The sequence below is a fragment of the Colobus angolensis genome, unplaced genomic scaffold, assembly GCF_000951035.1.
Source record: "Colobus angolensis palliatus isolate OR3802 unplaced genomic scaffold, Cang.pa_1.0 Scaffold5, whole genome shotgun sequence".
In the NCBI taxonomy this organism is placed as follows: Eukaryota; Metazoa; Chordata; class Mammalia; order Primates; family Cercopithecidae; genus Colobus; species Colobus angolensis.
Genome location: NW_012118487.1, coordinates 15,310,168 through 15,316,389, shown reverse-complemented (window position 1 = coordinate 15,316,389; position 6,222 = coordinate 15,310,168). Strand labels below are relative to the sequence as shown.

The window sequence follows — 6,222 nt, the reverse complement described above, 5'->3', positions numbered from 1 at the left end:
ACCTCAGTTGAAAATGCAGAAATCACCGGTCTTCTGTGTCGCTCGCGCTGGGAGTTGGAGACTGGAGCTGTTCCTATTCAGCCATCTTGCTCTGCCCCCCCGGTTTTTGCTTTTGATGACATTGTAATTAATAATTATCTTTATGGCTTCACAAAATACCTATTTACACCCCTTAATTAGGAAAATTATGTCAGCACATAAATATATATGCACATATGTGTCTACATATTTGTGTGTAATATATGTATAAGTCCCATATAAAAATGTTAATGGAAGTATGATTGTTCTAAAAATTCAGAATGAATTGGTTCATAAGATTCATTGACTAATGTTTAGAATTTGAATACCATATTTCTAAAAATGGTCTTCCAGCTAAATGGATTCTACCATTCTACCATATGAAATTTCTGGAAGATTTCATAACATAACTTAAAATTTGTAGCATCAGTACAAACATATCCTCATAAACAACTGATGAGTTTTTTTCTTAAAAATGGAAAAGTCAGTATTTTTACTGACTGACTTTACATAATGGTAATTTTATGTTTATGCACTTGAAAAATCTCACTTTAATATTCACATATTTACATCTATGTAAAGTTGAGGTCAAGAAAATTTTCTTGCATATATTTCCTTACCAGTAATTATTATATTACACTAATCATAACTCTCTCCTGGCATGTGACCTCAGTTATCCAATAGCAGCATTCCTTTGATAGGTATATTAAGGTAACACATAAAAGGTAGAGCTGCCATTTTACTAATAAAAGTGTGATTTTTTAAAATAAAGTAACACTTTCTAGCTCCATACATGATGACTGGACCACTCATATTTACCTCTATCACACTCATAATAGAATTCTCGAGTCAGTAAAAATTAAGAAGAAATGAATTTAAATCACACAGTGTTGAAGCTGAAAAGAATATTATCCATTTCAACAGCTGTACTTTATACTTGAGGAAACAGGCTCACAGGAGAGTTCTGAGTGTGGTCTAGTATGCAGAGGAAGTTGAATTAGGATTTAGAAGAGCTGGTCTGCAGTCCTTTGCTCTGTCAGTCATGTATAAAATTTAGGAAATTTTCTTAACTATTTTGCAACTCAATTTTGTGCAACTGAAAAATGAGCAGAAAAAAAAAGAATAAAGATTTTTCAGGGTCTGAAATTATATCATGCAAACCCTCTGATCACGTTGAACAAGGAAACCTTATTCCAGAACTTTTCTGAGCAATTTAAATAACTTAAGATACAAATGCACCCAAATTAAGTCCCAAAGATTTACTGCAAATGGATATGACAAAATTTTTAAGAGTGATGAAATATCTAAAACTGGATTGTAGTAATGGTTGTATAACTGTATAAATATTCTAAAAATCATCAAGCTGTACACTTAAAATGAATAACAGTTGAATTTATAGGTATGTAAACTATACCTCTATAAAGCTGTTTTTAAAATCAGATCACAAAAAAACTTCGACAAGTAAATTTGACTTAAAAAAATCTGAACATTCTGACTGAAAACAAAGTTTTTTTAACAAATTGAAGAAAACTGTTTAACAGATTGTCTCTCAAACAGAAGACAACATTGATAAAGCCAGGTAATTTCATTTTGAGTCAACAAAGAAAGTATAATGACAATAGAGTTTGTTGTTCCTTGTATCTTTGTGATAAGAAAAATAATTACAAAAGAGCAAATGTCATTGTAGTTTGTGTAGACAAATACAAGACAACTTCTCTGAATGTTTGAGTTATGATGTGTGTGTTTAAGAAAAAGAGAATCACAGATTATTTCAAGGTCACACTGTAGCAGTGTAACATCTAGGACTATCTTCAAGAATGGCTTTTCTAGACTATTTCAGTGCTTTAATTCTATTTTAAGCTTCCCTACTCCAGCTTCATCGTTCATCTGGCTGTTAAGCATGAGCATTTTTTTTTTAACAGGAAGAAAGTTTGTTCAAAGGGTAAATTGCCAAAAAGATTAAAAGTGTGTTCATTGCCCAGTCATTTTCCACCCTCAAACCCCCACCTACTCCCACCTCATACATGTGTCACGCTGTCACACTTTGCTCCAGGGCAATACATTTTTATATACCCACCCAGGCAGGGTTCCCTGCAGGATGGACACGCTTATAGTGGTCTCAAAGGACCAGGGATTTGTAAAAGTGCTCATCTTTCCCATTCTTTGAAGAGCAGAAGCAGTAAAATTGAGTTTCAGGGCATTAGCCAATTAGATGTTAAAATACCAACTACAATGCCTCACCTGGCCTGAAACCAAGATTAAGATCTTTAGTGATCCCTCCCCAGCTACTCTTCATTCCTGAAAATCCAGGCTCCCATCTGCCCCTTGCCCAGTGATTTTTTTTCCCCATAAGCTGATATACCCTTCCATTGGGTTATTTATTCCCAAACCCAGCAGAAGATGGAGTCCTACCACTATTGGTTCTATTACTTTCTCTTGCTCAGGAATATGATTGATTTGTGTTGTGCCAAGTAAAGGTGGCTTTAATTCAAAACCTGTTGCCCCAGTACACAGGTTTGTAATACTTGTATTTTTCTCATACCACTCCCTCCCAGCCTCACTGAGTTACATACTCACATACATTTCATACTAAAAGAGATAAGTTCTGTAATCTTCATTTTCGTTTTTAATTCTGGGACACCTTAAACAGGATTTTCTAGGATTCAACTATTAGATGATCTCTAAACTATTAATACTATTGATAATATTTGTAATAAGATACTCAATATATACTAACTATATTTTAGCAAATGTTCTTACATTTTTTCATATTATTTATCATTTTATGACTAAAATATAATAGTCTATCGATTATGGGGTATAGATTCCAGCTTGCTTGAGAGTTGTGGTATACCTTGTTGTCTTGTTATACAAGACATATTTGGATATTCACTTTTACTCTTAGAAGTCTTCCATTCTGGTCAAAAAGTGATATGGTCACCTTAGTTGCCTATCACCAATTAGATGTCTCTCCCAGTCAAGTATACTTGATACATTACATTACCTTTCTCCCTTCAACCTGAGTACTGTATATTTATGCTGTAGTTAAAGAATTATTATTGACTATTACAGATTATATTTTCTGAAAGTTAGATTTGAATTGTTAAAAACCAAATGTGCGGGTATGCTTGAAATCTAAGTGATAGATGCAAGAAATCTAGGAATTTCTGAATATAGACATGCCCTTTTGTAGGCAATAAATTGTATTCTTTCTTTATCACTTCCTAATTAAAGAACACAGAATAACTTACTCTCCTGTTTCAGCACCTGAAGTAACACAAAGAAAACACAGACTTAAACACACATTCTTAATACCAAGTGATGGTAACGGCCATCACGAAGAAAACAATGGCTTATTGGTCAAAATATCCTTCTGAAATAAGAGAACCAAACTCATATGTAATAAGTTGTATCAACTGTTTACTACATTACATTGCACTTGTTTTCCTCTATATAATTTCTGATCTCATTTCTGTGGCATCATATTTCCTAGTCTTTACTTTTCGCTTCTGTATTTTTTCTTCCAAGCTCTTTGTTATTCAGTTCATCTTTTAAGCATTAAGTATTCATTATAGTAAAGCTCTATATGCCAGGTCTATCTTTAGAAATATCCTTTGTAAATGTAATAAATATTTACTTTATACTTTTGCTCCTCAGTAAAAAGAGAGTAGCATTTAATTAATCACTGGCGTCCTTGGATTAGGCAATTCCTCTTTTTCCCTGACATTGTTAAAATTTCATCAATTATTAAAATAGGTTCCTTATTAAACTCTACCTCTACTATATCTCCACTTTATAAATCCTTGGGCTCTACTGTTATATCTGTGCACTACTTTTAAATATACTCTCATGCTCAAAATTCTTTGGTAGTTCTCTGTTGCCCACAAACCACCTAGATGACTGCCTTGGGTGTCTGCTGTTGCTATTCGCCAACTAAGAAAGAAAACAAGGAAAAAATAAAACAATTTCCTAGAAGGCCGATGGGGAAAGGAAGAACATGAACTTAGTTAACGTATGCTGTCTTGAAGATGCTGTAGAAAACCCAGATCGAATTTTTCTTTTTTCTTTTTTTTTTTTGAGACGGAGTCTCGCTGTGTTGCCCAGGCTGGAGTGCAGTGGCCGGATCTCAGCTCACTGCAAGCTCCGCCTCCCGGGTTTATGCCATTCTCCTGCATCAGCCTCCCGAGTAGCTGGGACTACAGGCGCCCGCCACCTCGCCCAGCTAGTTTTTTTTTTGTATTTTTTAGTAGAGACGGGGTTTCACCATGTTAGCCAGGATGGTCCGGATCTCTTGACCTCGTGATCCGCCCGTCTCGGCCTCCCAAAGTGCTGGGATTACAGGCTTGAGCCACCGCGCCCGGCCAAGATCGAGTTTTTCAACCCTTGCAGTTCTGAAATAGGATCTGTGAGACGCTGATGAATGGGAGTTACAGAGAAAATGGGGGAAAATCAACAAACAGTAGGGAATTAAAGCTGTGGGACTGAATGAGATCATTATAGCTCCATCACTTTCTATCTTAATGCTGGTGAGTCTGTCTTACTACTAAAATATAAGGTCTTCGAGGAAAAAAAAAATTTCCCCAGAAACTAAAATAGACCCAAGAACAAGTATCTTTCATAATTATTGTTTTCATTTTAATGAATTATATTAGTTATTGTCCATGGGATATAACTAGTGGTTTTCCTTTAACCTAGAAAGAAAAGCACCCGAAGATATAACTAGTAAATGTCTGATTCTATTCTTTAAAAGAAGTTAGAAATAAGAATAGTATGAGCCGTTTTAAACATGTTTTGGGAAACTGGGGTATTATCTGTAAAAGTAAATTATAGTTGCACCAAGGTTTTTATCTACTCTTGATATTTGGCTTGAGGATTATCCTTTCATCCTTTCACATGTGAAATTGAAGGTTTCCTTTTGGTTGTGTAAGAAAGTTCAACACTTCAGCATCACAATCTTTAACTAGGGCAATGAAACTGTAACCCTGCCAGTCGCCTTTCTATATCTAAAAGGTTATTAGTTTATCATGTGTTTAGTTATCCAGGGAAGTACATGACAATCTCTTTCTGTTATGTCTCTACAGTTAATAGTAGGTTTAAAATCATATGTATAATTTTAATTTATCCATCTGTTCTAAGACAAGCATTATGAATTAGAAGGCTGTAGCACCTCTTACCACTGAAAATACTAACTCGCTAGAAAGGAACATTACAATCACTAGATGCTTTTGATGTAGTCAAAACCCTTTAATCCTCAAATATTAAGTTCATAGGATATGAGATAAAATAGATTTTTAAAACCATTCAGTCCAAGCAGCAATGAGACACTAGAATTCCTCTTGATCATTCAGGAAAGTGGTGCCCATCTTTGCTCTGTGGTTCTCCCCAGGAGACACCTGGGGGAGAGAAAACAGGTAAGTCTTGACATCCTACTTCAGCCACAGCAACCCCCCTTTTTCAAAAACAGAACTTCTAAGTAAGTTTTCACTTAAACAAGTAGATCTGGAGATTAATTGGAGATAATTGTTGAAAACCAATGCTTAAGTGAAAAACCACTTAAGCCATATTCAGGTGATATGCTTCCTTATAATGAGGTGGAATTTTTTCTTCTGGTTCTACTTGACTCAAGAGGGCCTAGGGAAGAGCAGACTTACTCTCTCCTCTTGACAACTTTCTGTTTTTCCACTTTGAAGTATTTCAAGAGTTGTTGTCATGGTCCCTATAATCAGATTTCAGCTTATTTTCCTCAGGCTCCTCCTTTATTCCTTCAACTAGTACTTATTTTTCTTATGGGACAGGATATGGAACAAGGAGGGAGTGACTTTTATTTGGTGGAGTTGCAGTCTAGCTGTTCTACTGTGCTTCTTCCCAGTTTTTTAAAAATATGCTTTTTAAAATTTTTTTTAGTACTTTGTTTCCATACAGTAAACTACACCAATCTCCATACAACTCTGTGATTTTTTGCACAAATATATAAACAAGTGTGAGGCCACCACCCAAATCAAGATGTAGAGCAGTTCAATCCACCCAACTATTTCATGTGTGCCTTTCCAGTCAATATAACTCTCCATGGAATCGTTATTATGACGTCTGTTACCTATACTTATGCTTCTTATCTATGAGATCATACATTTGTCCCCATTTTGTCTCACCTTTTTAGCTTAACATAATGTTTTTAAGTTTGCTCAAGGTTATTAAAGCATAGTA

The 6,222-nt window shown here is 35.0% G+C and overlaps 1 protein-coding gene and 1 pseudogene across 2 annotated transcripts in view; one reads left to right on the top strand and one right to left on the bottom strand.

Moving 5' to 3' along the window:
• Positions 1 to 5,729, bottom strand: part of LOC105524487 — a 64,203-nt pseudogene extending 58,474 nt beyond the window's left edge.
• Positions 1 to 6,222, top strand: part of GALNTL6 (polypeptide N-acetylgalactosaminyltransferase-like 6) — a 1,244,620-nt gene that overhangs the window by 605,566 nt on the left and 632,832 nt on the right. The gene's annotated exons all lie outside the window — the stretch shown is intronic.